This window comes from Hesperophylax consimilis, chromosome 1 (assembly GCF_061612785.1).
Source record: "Hesperophylax consimilis isolate HC1 chromosome 1, BYU_Hcon_1.0, whole genome shotgun sequence".
In the NCBI taxonomy this organism is placed as follows: Eukaryota; Metazoa; Arthropoda; class Insecta; order Trichoptera; family Limnephilidae; genus Hesperophylax; species Hesperophylax consimilis.
In genome coordinates this window covers 30,845,280-30,860,348 of record NC_142836.1, presented here as the reverse complement: position 1 = coordinate 30,860,348, position 15,069 = coordinate 30,845,280, and the positions used below count along the sequence as shown (strand labels likewise).

The 15,069-nt window shown below is 34.3% G+C and overlaps 1 protein-coding gene across 2 annotated transcripts in view; it reads left to right on the top strand.

Annotated features, from left to right (window-relative positions):
• for (cGMP-dependent protein kinase for) overlaps positions 1 to 15,069 on the top strand; it is a 297,038-nt gene that overhangs the window by 162,777 nt on the left and 119,192 nt on the right. The gene's annotated exons all lie outside the window — the stretch shown is intronic.

The window sequence follows — 15,069 nt, the reverse complement described above, 5'->3', positions numbered from 1 at the left end:
TATTGCTCAGTACAAAAAAAATTCTAATAATCACATAATATTATTTTCGGTCAATATTATTCGACGCCATGCACAGATTTCTTGTTATAAACTTACCCTACCGCTTAATAGATGTCGTGAATATTACACGTTGGTCGTACTATTGAAAAAAAACACTTTGGTAAATATCTTAGCTTAGTATTATATTATTTTCAAAAGAGTTTCTGTATCATTTCTATCATTGGCACTTATTATTGCCACTGACATTGGCATTTCTATTATTGGCACTTTCAACATCATTTACCGCGTTTTCCTAAAGTGAGACATCTATTAATGAGAAGGAAAAACAATCGCTAACTCGTTTTGCGCCATCTATCGGGCAGTAGCGTCAATTTATTCACAAATGGTTTAGTTCTTCGATTTTTAAGTCGCTCCACTTTTATGGATTGAAGCTTCGATAAGTTGGACTCTTTCCGCTGAATATTATTATCTCAATATTTCCACAATATTTTAAAAGCAGTGGTTTAGACAAATTTATGTTTAGCTTAAATTCGGTGGTCCGCAGTTAAATAGAACTACGTTTTGATATTAAATATAAAACGAAACTAAATTAAAATATAGGGCATACTTTATATGGTTTAAAAATAAATAAAGTTAAAATTGTATTTTTGAGAACTTACTAAAAAAAACTACCTTTTCCAATACCTATGTTCTATAATTGAACTACCTATATAAATATACATTATATTTTAAATGTTAATTTAAAATAATACCATAACCCAGTAAACAAGACTTTTATAAAATTGGTGTTAAAGAAATCGCGTTATTATTGACACTGCTATTTTCATGTCCACTTTTATAGGAAAGCACCGAACAGATAATACATTACACACAAGAAAATCCTTCCATGTAGTTTTGCATAGAAACCAATGTCGCCACTTTTCCCGCCATTACGCCCTTTAAGGTTAAACGCAACGCTCGTTGTATTCTACGTGTTCACAGATGGCGTTAATTAATTAATTTTGTTTAAATACGCTTTCGCAAGGTATTGCTTTACAATATTAAGACAAATCATTTGTTTGCGCCCGTATATACGCAATATGAATATGAATCAATAGTTTTGTTCGTTTAAAGTCTTAATTCTTTCGAGAAAGGCACACAAATACAATATTTTGCCGATGATTCAATCCAATATTGTATTTGTATGCCTTTCTCGATAGAATTGAGTTTTTATATGGACAAAACTATTTATTCATATTCATATTGCGTATATGAGGGCGCAAACAAATAATTTGTATTAATACTGTAAAGCAATACCTTGCAAAAGCGTATTTAAACAAAATTAATTAATTAACGCCATCTGTATCTGTATCATGTGTCGATGAGGCTCGCTATCCATCACATCGCCAACCCTTCGGTGGCGCAAAGAGGAGGAAGGAACTCGAACAATGTCGAATTGGTACGTGGAATATTAGAGGAGGTATGGAAAGAAAGATGAATGAATTGTGTGACACGATGGTTAGCAAATATTTGGACATACTTTGTGTAACAGAGAGTATGAAAAAAGGGAGCGGTACAATGCAGCATAATGATAGGCTCGTCATTTGGTCTGGGAGACCAGATACAGAGAGGGCTTGTCAAGGTGTTGCAGCGCTACTGTCTCCCAGAATGATTGAATGTATGTTGCAGTATGAATGTGTAAGTCCGAGAATAATGTGGATTAGGTTCAAAATCGGTTTGACAAGGGTGTTTCTTGTTGTTTGTTATGCCCCTGTCAATTCTGAGAGTGACGAAGAGAAAGATGATTTTTGGACTGGTGTGAATGATGTGATGAGACTGAAAAATATTAATGAAAGGATTATAATGGTAGGCGATTTGAATGGGTGGGTAGGAATTAGACGTGACGGATTTGAATCGGCCTTAGGTATGTTTGGGGATAAAAGAACGAATGACAACGGGAACAGAATACTTGAAGTATGTTTAGAGTGGAACCTGTTTGTGTCCAATACTTTTTTCAATCATAAAGGTATCCACCAATATACGTGGGAAAGAGGAAATGAGAGGTCAATTATCGATTTTGTAGTAATTGACTCTAGGTTGAGAGCCGTTACCGAGGACACGAGAGTTTTCAGAGGGGCAGAGGTTGAAACTGACCACTTTCTGGTGGTGTCGAGAATAAACCTCTTTCGCGGTTGGCGCTCTAAAGTGAAAACGGTACTAACTCCAACAAGAATCAAAATAGAAAAACTACAAAACGATAATGAGAGAAGTAAGTATGTGAATTGTGCAGAGATGAGATTGAATGAGAAAAAAATGGATGGTCTAAGCATAGACGAAACATGGAACCACATAAAAGTGAGTCTTTGTGAATCTGCTAGAGAGGTGTGTGGAATAAGTACGCAAGGTAGAAAGAAAGGTGATGCATGGTGGGATGATGATATTAAAGCACTGGTCTCAGAGAAGAAGAAAGCATGGTTATGTCTGATTGCGGCTGGCAGTGCTTCCAGCGAAGAGAAGGATCGAGCGAAAGAAGTATATAAGGAATGTAAGAAAAAAGTAAGAGTTGGAGTGAAAGAACGAAAGAAACGCCTGGAAGAGGAAGAAGGAATGAAAATGACAAACCATTTCCAAGAAAACATTAAGTTGTTTTGGAAGGAAGTCAAAAGGTCCCGGTGTGGCCCTGAAACCGGAAGCATGAAAGTAATAAAATCGAAAGATGGAAAAATGTTGACGAATGAGGAAAAAATAAAAGAGAGATGGATGAAGTATTTCGAGGAAGTCTTTGAAAGCGAAGTGAGTGACAGTGATTCTAGCGGCGAATCAGATATGAACGATGATGGACTGAATGTTACCGAAATTAGCATGGATGAGATAGAAAGATCAATTAAGTGTAAGAAGAATGGTAAGGCTGTCGGTTTCGACAATATTGCTGCTGAATATTTTAAAGGAGGTAGCCGTATAATTCTCACATGGTTGTGCAATCTTTTTAACCAATGTTTAAAGGAAGGTTACACGCCTTTAGATTGGAGAAGGGCAGTGATCATGCCATTATACAAAGGTAAAGGGTCACGTATGGAATGTGGGAATCATAGGGCTATTAGCCTGCTAAGTTCAGTTGGCAAGCTGTATGGTAGAATTTTGATTGAAAGGGTAAGAAAGGAAACAAAGGATAAAATATGGGATGTGCAAGGTGCTTTTATGAGTGGAAGGGGGTGCATGGACCAGATCTTCTCATTGCGTATGCTCACCGAGAAGTTTCTGGCAAAAAACCAGAAACTTTTCTGTGCCTTTGTAGATCTACAAAAAGCATACGACCGAGTCGACAGGAAAAAGCTATGGAAGGTGTTGTCCAAGTATGGAGTGAATGCGAATCTGACTCAGGCAATTGCGTCTCTATATGAGGGAAGCGTTGCATGTGTTAGGGTGAACGGTGGTTTTACGGGGTGGTTTGATATCACAAAAGGTGTTAAACAAGGCTGCGTAATGTCACCGTGGTTATTCAATCTATACATGGATAATTGTATGCAAGAATTGAAAGATGTGGGATTGGGCGCGAATTTGAGTAATCTGAAAGTATGTTGCCTGTTGTATGCTGATGATGCGGTGCTGATTGCTAATAGTATGGATGATCTGCAGTCTCTCGTGTCTAGGATGAACGAAGTATGCGTGAAGAATGAGTTAATGATGAATGTAAGTAAGTCTAAAGTAATGGTGTTTGAAAGAGAAAGTACGAAAACAGTGTGCAATATAGTTGTGAATGAGGAATACTTGGAGCAGGTGGATGAATTTGTGTATTTAGGAAGCATGTTTACGAGAGATGGGAAGGCTGACAGAGATATTGAAAGAAGAGTAAATGCAGGTAACTCCATTAATGGAGGACTGAACGCAGTTGGCGCTAACAAAAAATTGTCCAAAGAAGCGAAGTTAGCAGTCCACAATGGAGTGCTGGTACCTACCCTGATGTATGGAAGTGAGGCATGGAACTGGCAAAGAAAGGATGAAAGTAGATTGAATGCTGTTGAAATGAGATCCCTGAGGCGTATGTGTGGTAAAACCATGTATGATCGTGTGAGGAATGTGGATATCCGCAAAGAGTGCAAGGCTGATGTAAGCGTAATGAGTAAGATCAAGAAAGGGACGCTTAGATGGTTTGGGCATGTAGAGCGAATGAGCGAAGAAAGGAGTGTAAGGAGAATATACGATGCAAATGTGAATGGTAGCAGAAGTCGGGGACGCCCGAGGAAGACATGGCACGACCAAGTGAATCAGATACTTGAGTCGGGCCATGTCAAGAGTCAGAACAATAGAAGAGTATGTATGAGACGATGTATGAATGTGAATGAGGCAAGGAGTGTGTGCCAAGACCGAGTTGTTTGGCGGTCCGTCCTCTCTGCCTACCCCTGCGGGGAAACGGCGTGATGGTTAGTTAGTTAGTTAGTTATCTGTGAACACGTAGAATACAACGAGCGTTGCGTTTAACCTTAACACGTTTTGTTGTTCAAATATTTTAATTAACTAAGTTCCTACTCGCGCAGAAGTGTATGTAGTCCTTTTGTGTTTCAGTAATAAATCAGCGAATGACGTAGAGCTACAATTAGAGGCGCTACTGCATACTAATATCTCGTCGAAACTTGTTCCACTATTAGAACGCGATAACCGTTGCGGTTAGACCGGATTCGGTAGTTTTAGTTAGAGCGTTGGGATACTTGTAAAAAAGCGGAACCTATTTTTTCGCTTCATGTCTCATCTAAATATAATACATTAATGGTGAATGATACAAAATAAATATAACTTTTGTATCCTGCTACGATCTGATAGATGAAAATGGCGCTATCATTGTTTCTTTCATCTGAAATTTAACATTCTTCAAATAATTTATTGTATTGTTGAATGTTCGATGACAACGCTTTTATTATACAAAAGCGAAATTAGGTACCTAAATACGCTATATAAATCCTATAAAACATTATTTTTATGCAATTATTCCGACAACACCTCTTTCTTTATTCCTTATTAAAGAATAATATTTGTAACAATAATAATGTTTTCTGTTACTTTTCATTTTATTTTTGAATGTGGCGTAATTTGTGATGTAAATGACTTTTTGCTAGCTGATAATTTTCACGTTTACCTAAAAATTTCGGTTCCATGATAACTCAACACAGTGACAATTCAACACACTTTCAAAAAGTGATATAAAGTCATTAGAAACGATGAAAAAAAATTAAACCTAACCTAACCTAACCTACTTAACCCAGTTAATAAAGTTTTTGTTTCATCACTTTCCATGACTTTATATAACTTTTTAAAGATGTGATGAATTATCATTTTGATGATTTATCCGGTCACCAAAAATTTCACACATAAAAAATCTGTGCAAATTTCATAACGCCGGAGCTCAACGTTGGAGATTTTTTTTCTTCTCCAGCACACAATTTAATTTTTTATAGTTAATACAACACAATCTGTGTATTACCTAATAGCTCATATACATCAATATTCTACAATGGATTGTGGTTTATATTTTTATTTATGTCATAATTTTTATTACATTAAAATTAAGCATTTTGAGTGAGTTACCACTAAATTGCGCTATACAAATGTATACAATATTCTTCTATGTTGGCTAAGATCTAACACAACTGGCTAAACTTTTGGTAGAGAACGCCATTGCAAATTGAATGACCTCCAAGACTAAAGGTAATTGAATTCAGACCACTCTGAAATATCTAATTTCATTCTGTAGTCATTTCTTAATAAATTAATAAAAAACACTAACTACATAAAACGAGTTCTACGATGATTCAGCAACAAAATAGATTTGGGTACCTAGTAACCAAAAGAGTTTTTGTTTTTTTGCCCGATTAAAGATTTCACAGAGCCCAGCCAGTTACACTATGACACTCTTAATACTGGAGAATATTATGAGTTGGAAGATTAAAGAGGTGGAGTTGGGAAGTAACGTTGTCATTTTTCTGTCCGATAATATTTTTTTTCAATTAAAAAACCAAAAAAACTTACCGAGCTTAATTTTTGAGAGCAAATTTGGAAGCCTTTTGTGGGCTGGGGTCTTAACATATTTACAAACAATAATAAATTATTATAAGCAATAAATAGTCGCCTGTAATATCAATACAAATTGAAAATATCTCCCGAGTAAAAATAAATGCCACCGAAGGAAATTGAACCCGCACCTTCTAGTGTCCGGTCAGACACTCTGGACCACTGAGCCACGTCGGCTTATTTCCAACCCGCCAAATGATTCAATATATACTAGTACTTCAATCTACAATTACTGCTTATTATATTTTTTCCATGTGTAAACAACCAGCTTTATTTTTGTAGGAAAGGCTGCGTTAGTGCTAAATTTCCCACTAGATGGCGTCGAGACATATTATATCTACATTTGTTGGTGAAATATTTTGATTTGTCATATATCATTATTTTTTCAATGATAAACTGATGTTTTTTTATGCAAAGCACAAATGATAATAAATTATTATAAGCAATAATTAGTCGTATGTAATAATACATTATTAATGCTATTACAGGCGACTAATTATTGCTTATAATGATTTATTATCCTTTGTGCTATGCATAAAATAACTTGTATTACAAACATTAGTTTTTCATTAAAAAATAATAATGTTCAAACAAATTAGTTCATCGATCATAATTTTGTAAAATTCATGATTCTTCTTTCTTTGAATCTGTTTATACAGACCCTTTCTTAACCCGCCTCACAACCGGGGGAAGTGTTGTGAGATAGGTATCACTTAAAAATGTAATCCTTTCCAAGAAACTACAAGATTATCACTCAAGTTCTATTTCCAACCCAATCTATTTAGGATCGACAAAGTCAGCCTATTTTATAACAAATGTAAGCATTTTCTTGTTAGAATACAATAAGGGGGAATACTCAATATACTCATGCAGTCATTTATATCGGGAATGTTCTTTGACCATGGGAGCGGTCATTCCCGCCATCGTCACAGGCGTCATGTCCATTCCCGCATAGGAAATACGACTAAGTAGACTTAATTCAGTCATTCATTGAGTCTGGGACGAATTTAATGCTTCTTAATGCCCCATTTAATTTATATCACTCAGTGCAATCATTGCGACGTGCTGCATTATAAATATATATCACTCAATGCAATCATTGCGACGTGCTGCATTATAAATATATATCACTCAATGCAATCATTGCGACGTACTGCATTATAAATATATATCACTCAGTGCAATCATTGCGACGTGCTGCATTATAAATATATATCACTCAATGGAATCATTGCGACGTGCTGCATTATAAATATATATCACTCAATGCAATCATTGCGACGTTCTGCATTATAAATATATATCACTCAGTGCAATCATTGCAACGTGCTGCATTATAAATATATTTCACTCAGTGCAGTCATTGCAACGTGCTGAATTATAAATATATATCACTCAGTGCAATTATTGCAACGTGCTGCATTATAAATATATATCACTCAGTGCAATCATTGCAACGTGCTGCATTATAAATATATACCTCTCAGTGCAATCATTGCAACGTGCTGCATTATAAATATATATCACTCAGTGTAAGTAATCATTGCAACGTGCTGCTTCATAAATATCGAAGTATTAGCTACAACGATCGTTTTCTTTTAATTAGTCTGACTAAATCCTCGATCATTAGGTAAATGGCATGCAGATAAAATTCTTAGATAATTAGTGACTTAATTATTGTATCCTGTTGAAAACGTCATGACAAGCCATTTTCTAATAAAATATTAGTACATTCAGAATATATGCACTTATCCTGATAAGTAGAATGACAAATTCGTCAATATTATTATTTTTATGAACACGTTTTCGGACATCTTACACATTCGTGTTTTATTGATAGTTTGATAGAATATTTTGAATAAATTAACATTATTTTATATCAGTATCTATAATTTGCGAACTATGTATCAATCATTTTATATTTGACATTATCTTTGAAGTTATCGTAAACACCGGGCCGGTCCTGTGCAGGTGCAATTGGAGCAGTCCGCTCCGGGCGCCGACTTCCCAAGGAGCCAAGGCGCTGATGATACCTATATTACCTAACACTGCGTCCTTGAGGTTCTTACTAGCAGGGCTAGCCTAACGCATCCACAATAATTACATAATGATACTGAAGCAATTGATTGATGTTTAAATTAACCTCATTAATTTCTTATACCTACAAGAGCTACTCGTTCTAAAATCCTGTTTAAGGCGATGCCATACGTAGTAATGCAAAATCATGTGTTTTTGGATTGAAAATTTGGTCGCCTAGAAATGTTTCAGATGCTTTAATTAAATACTGCAAGTAGAATACATCTTGATCTTTGAAATAAATTGAAGTCTTTTTATAAGCCCAGAAAAAAATAATGTAAAGGCCTATGAAAACTGCTTTAAAGTTCAAAATCTCCTACTTACGAACCCATTTTCGGTTATGATTTTATTGTATAATGTGGCAAATTATTTTTTTTATAAAATGATCGAAATTTTTTTTTAATATTCATGCCTGAACATCCAAAAAATAAAATTAAAGGCACTTTTTGGCCATGTTTTTTCTTGCATAAATCAAAACAGGCGGATGGTGTTTAGCGGGAATTTAAAACTTATCGCCATCTACGTAAGGGTTGTTATTGATAGCGGCTCAATTTAAAATATTACACAACGTAGTGCATCGCTTTAAATGTAACCAATTCCAGGACTGAGCATTTCAAACACTCGCTTGTACCTAGATTACAAGGGTACACAGATGTAGCCGATCTATTTAACATCTGTTTAAGGTTAAACGCAACGCTCGTTGTATTCTACGTGTTTACAGATGGCGTTAATTAATTAATTTTGTTTAAATACGCTTTCGCAAGGTATTGCTTTACAATATTAAGACAAATCATTTGTTTGCGCCCGTATATACGCAATATGAATATGAATCAATAGTTTTGTTCGTTTAAAGACTTAATTCTTTCGAGAAAGGCACACAAATACAATATTTTGCCGATGATTCAATCCAATATTGTATTTGTATGCCTTTCTCGATAGAATTGAGTTTTTATATGGACAAAACTATTTATTCATATTCATATTGCGTATATGAGGGCGCAAACAAATAATTTGTCTTAATACTGTAAAGCAATACCTTGCAAAAGCGTATTTAAACCAAATTAATTAATTAACGCCATCTGTGAACACGTAGAATACAACGAGCGTTGCGTTTAACCTTAACTAGGTACAAAAAAGCTATATTATCATATCTTTTATATCATTAGTAATTAAACCTAAGTCTAGTCATACTTGTTTATAATATTTTATATGTACTTGTATATCCTTCTAGAGCTTGTACTAATTTTATACTTTCTGTCGTCATTTTATCATTAAATGCCACCGTTAATTGTTATTTTTGCTTAAATTATTACCAGTGTTTGATTATGCTTGTATTCTGTGACATTTAATTATTATTTGTGGTATATTTATATATTAAATAAATAAATATTTCGATAAATTTATACGACTACCTACTAAAATTAGGTACTAACTATTCACGCACTTACGTATTTATTATTCATTTTAACTTCTTCACCAAATTATATCGTTTAGTCGATTCATATTTCATTGGCAGGACTGTTGTGTAGGTAGGTACATAATACCTAGTACATAATACTTAGGTAGGTACATAATACCTAGGTAGGTACATAATGCCTAGGTAGGTACATAATACCTAGGTAGGTACATAATACCTAGGTAGGTATATAATACCTAGATTCATATTTCGTTGGCAGGACTGTTGTGTAGGTAGGTACATAATACTTAGTACAAAATACCTAGTACATAATACCTAGGTAGATACATAATACCTAGGTAGGTACATAATACCTAGATTCATATTTCGTTGGCAGGACTGTTGTGTAAGTAGGTAGTACCTAGTATTTGTTCCCACAAATCGCACTAAAGTGTAGTTGGTAAATATCATACTTATTACAATTTGTCTGAACAAAGCCCATTTTTAAAAATTTAAATGTTAATGTAGGTTTCAAAATGCCCATATAATGTAAAATGGCTTTGAATGTAAAAATAAATTCATTCCATTGTTGCCATTTCAATTAAAACTACGTGTCGATTATACTCATTTTTCCTATTATAATGACTCCATCGATTTCTCTTTCAGCCAAGGCATGTGGTGCTCGCCGAATGTAGCAAAAACTTAATGAACCATTAGGCCATTTATCTAATGGATTTCATATCGTCATCGCCGTATCGTTTTTTGTTTCGCAAGATGCTGATGTTTTGAAGTATTCGTAAACTTAATTTAAAGCCACTGTCGTCTTCCTGCCTCAGGTCACCAAGAAATATTAATTATATAATCTGTCAAGTATTTGCAGATAATCTATTTATTCACGCATTAAGCTCTATCTATAATAGTAGGTCGGTAGGTACTTATAAAGGAGATCATAACTAAACTTTATTTCCTAACTAGCTAAACGTATCTACCTAAATTATTTACTAGGCCTATTTCAGCATATCATTCGACAAAAATTCCAATTGGTAGTGTATAGTGTATGGCGAGCGATATGTTGAAACAGGCTAAGCCATGATGTGTATAGCGTTATGTGTCGCCTATCTTAATTGTGGAAATTTGTATATTTTCCGCTTTTTGTGTTGTTGTTGTTAGTTTCCCAAAAAGCTTTCTCTACATGTCTAAATATGTAAAATTATTTGATCTACGTAGGTACAATGGTTATATGTATATTACCTTCCTTGGCACAGTGGGCTTCAGATAGCATTTTACTAAAACTTGACTATTAAAATTATCCCTGTGTTATACAGGTTTTCCAATAAGAGGTATTATTTTGATATTCAATCGTAAAAGATCAATGGTTTCGTTGCTTGTGTGGCACGAAGCGCCGTCTTGTTGAAAGTAAACGTTGTCCAGATCAATACCATCCAATTCCGGCCATAAAAAATCATTAATCATCTCTCGATAGCGCAATCCATTCGCCGTAACTGTTGCTCCAGCCTCATTTTCGAAAAAGTAAGGTCCAATGACTCCGCCGGACCATAAACCGCACCAAACAGTCACACGTTGAGGATAGAGAGGCTTTTCAACAATAAATCTTGGGTTTTCCGAGCCCCAGATGCGACAATTTTGCTTGTTGACGAAGCCACCGAGGTGGAAATGGGCCGCATCACTCAAGATGATTTGCATTTGATTCACTCAAGTGAATTTTAATAATTTCAATGCGTTGTTGAAGCGTGTATCTTTCCATTTTTATTAATGGTGTAATTTCTGCTTGTCAAATGTCAAAAAATGATAGCTTCAAAAGTAACATCTACCGAAATAGCGGGCTATTCAAAATAACACCTCTTATTGGAAAACCCTGTAGATACGTTTATCATTTACGTCGTAATATTATCAAACTCAAATGGCGGGCGTTTAGGTAATCAACATGCACTAAAGTTACGAAACGGTGTTTTCCAGAAGCTATATGATGGATATCGTAATACGTGTTATCTTTTAATAGATCCCTAATAGGCAATAGCTTGCTTCACATAATAATTCATAATATACTGTGATAGAAAATATTAATAAGTTCAAAAATGAATTAAGAAAATATGTCTATCTCAATTATTAATGTTTCTTTTTTTGTGACTTTATTGAAATATTTAAAGAAAGATTATGTTTGCCAAACAATGTACATGTTTATATGTTTATAAAACTATTAGCACACACGAAGATGTGAGCTAACTTAAGATTAATAAATAAATAAATAATAAATAAATAAATAAATAATTATTGATTACTAGCTGATGTGTACCAGGCGTTATTCTCAGGGGATATACATATACCATCACGGACTTTTTTGTAGGCCTTTTTAAGAAGTACAATTCCGTAGTATGTTATTTTGATGCATTTCAAAGTTTAGCCAGCGTTAACAATGTAAGCGCCCGAAAATATTTTATTTACGACTTGATTAAAAAAGGTCTTTTTTTTTCTACTTTCAATAAACATAATATGCATGTAATATATATATAAACCTTCCGGAAGAAATTCACTAAGTGATAGTGAAAACCATATCAAAATCGTTTTATTGTTTAGAAGAACTACGCGCACAAACAGACAGGCGCGGATAGCGACTTTATTTTATACTATTTAATTATTAAAGATTATTCAAATCGATTGGAGCGTCTATTCTACTAGGCGATTATGGATCATGGTGCAAGTCATAGGTCTCAGAGTCGCTCAAGGTTGTTCAAGATCCGGTCTAGTCTTACCTAACTAAGAGCATCTAATCTGCTTATTACTTTGTTCTAATTGTGGTCCAATTTGTAATGCTGACCTCAGCCGTTTTGAGAACTTTTATCTGTATTTATCTCACGCGCGTCCTCGCGTTGCTCTCAACTTTGACAGACACCTTTAGCTTTATTTATGTATGTAGGTATCTATGTTCCGTATTTGAAAGGCCGTCGAACTTAACCCAGACCTGGCAGCCAGACTTTGGCCATGTGCCCAGAGATTATGAGTTTCAAAAAATGTTAATGAAATGTATTAAATAGTTTTTCAATGGTCGTGCTTCTCTACTTATGTAGTTCCAGAGTTGAAGAAACTGTCGTGTTTACAACGCGCGTTTTTTCCGCATCCATGAACTGCAAACCCCTGGTAGTTTGGATTAATTTGGATAGTGATTGATTCTTTATTAGTCGAAAGCTTTTCTGATAACCAGCATTCACGATGTGCAGATGGGATGCGCACTGCGCATTCTGTGATGTGCACCGTATATCATTCATGGTTAGTTTGTCCCTGAAAGGAATTGAAATTCATTTAGTAACTAGAATCTCCGCTCACACGAGCGTATCTGCCTAAGCCCGACTGCATCTTTTGTGAAACTCGAACGATGCATTTCTGGTACGAACGAACCGAGATGTGTGTCAATGAATATTGATTTACACAATATTGTGGGCCGATGCGAATGGCGTGGGGTGCAGTGACATTTTTTCCAAATAATATGAGTTGTTTTTTAAATAAAACATTAACGAAAAGACAAACTAATCTAAACACATATTTTAATCCTGACGTCTTGTTAACCTACTAGTACATACTTAGTAAGCTGTCTTGGTAAAAGTTTTAGTCGAGTTGTAATTATACCCAACTAATTCGCAGACAACATCGATTTGACTAATTAATTAGTGAGTGTGCTTCCTATTTACCTAATAATAATTATTATTCACTTTTTTACCTCGTTGAAATATTTCGTTGCTAATTTGAAGGTCACAAAAATAGGTAATAAACGAATGATGACATTCAAACTGTGCGAGTTTGGATTGCATTTTAATTGCTAATTTTATATCAACATAATGTACATGTTTACTCAATGTAGTTGCTAGTCGTTGAAGTCAGGGCAATATACATGTTTACAATATACATAATATACATGTTTACAATATACATAATATACATGTTTACTCAATGTAGTTGCTAGTCGTTGAAGTCAGGGCAATATATATGTTTACAATATACATAATATACATGTTTACTCAATGTAGTTGCTAGTCGTTGAAGTCAGGGCAATAGGCATGTTTACAATATACATAATATACATAATATACATGTTTACAATATACATGTTTACTCAATGTAGTTGCTAGTCGTTGAAGTCAGGGCAGTATATATGTTTACAATATACATAATATACATGTTTACTCAATGTAGTTGCTAGTCGTTGAAGTCAGGGCAATATGCATGTTTACAATATACATGTTTACTCAATGTAGTTGCTAGTCGTTGAAGTCAGGGCAATATGCATGTTTACAATATACATAATATACATGTTTACTCAATGTAGTTGCTAGTCGTTGAAGTCAGGGCAATATACATGTTTACAACATACATAATATACATGTTTACAATATAAATGTTTACAATATACATAATATACATGTTTACAATATACATAATATACTTGTTTACTCAATGTAGTTGCTAGTCGTTGAAGTCAGGGCAATATGCATGTTTACAATATACATAATATACATATTTACTCAATGTAGTTGCTAGTCGTTGAAGTCAGGGCAATATACATGTTTACAATATACATAATATACATGTTTACTCAATGTAGTTGCTAGTCGTTGAAGTCAGGGCAAGCTTTGTTGCTGCACGGAGAAAACTTACTGATGTGAAATATTGTTAATTTATTAAAAATCTGGTCAATTTATTCGTTTTCCTGTTTAAAACAGCACTAGAGGTCTATAACAAATGATTTGACAAATATCATAACAAACTAAACTATCGGTAAAGCACGAATATGTAACGAGAAAGTCGGAACACGTGTTCTTCAAAATAATAATTGTTTCGCTTCTCGTCCGTTACATTTATTCAGACAAGGGCATCTGCTTGAACACGTGTTCAGATATATTCTGAATTATTAATATTTTATTGGGAAATGATCAGGCAGTCAAATTTGTAACAGAATCTTGATAAAAAAAGCCTTACTCATGTTTCTCCATGTTGATGATTAAATAATTTTTACTTTGTGACGAGGCCAGCTCAAATCTTCAAATTTTATACAGTGCTGCTACAAGAGATCGATCATTTGAAACAACTTCAGGATTTTGTTCTGGCTTTCACACGGAGAACAATAAGTATTGCTAATTTATTAAGAATCTCTTCAAAATATTGGTAATCCAGTAAAAAACGCTATTACAGGCCTTTAACGAATGAATTAATAGGTTTCCTGATAATTTTTTAGTAAAATACGAATATATTTCCACGATGTCGGAACACGTGTCCATAAAAATCCTAATATTTTCGCATTTCGTCATTATTTATTAGCAAGCCAAATGCAGGTGCATGAACACGTGTTCCAATTTATTAGGAATTTATTAAAAGTTTATCAGGATAAGGCCTGCAATACCGTTTTTAACCGGATTGCCAATAATTTGAAGAGATTCTAAATAAATTGGCAATACCTACTCATTTTTCTCCGTACACAAAAAATAACCGAAAATCGTAAATACAGACCATGGTAAGATATTATGTCATTATTTACGTCTTTTTTT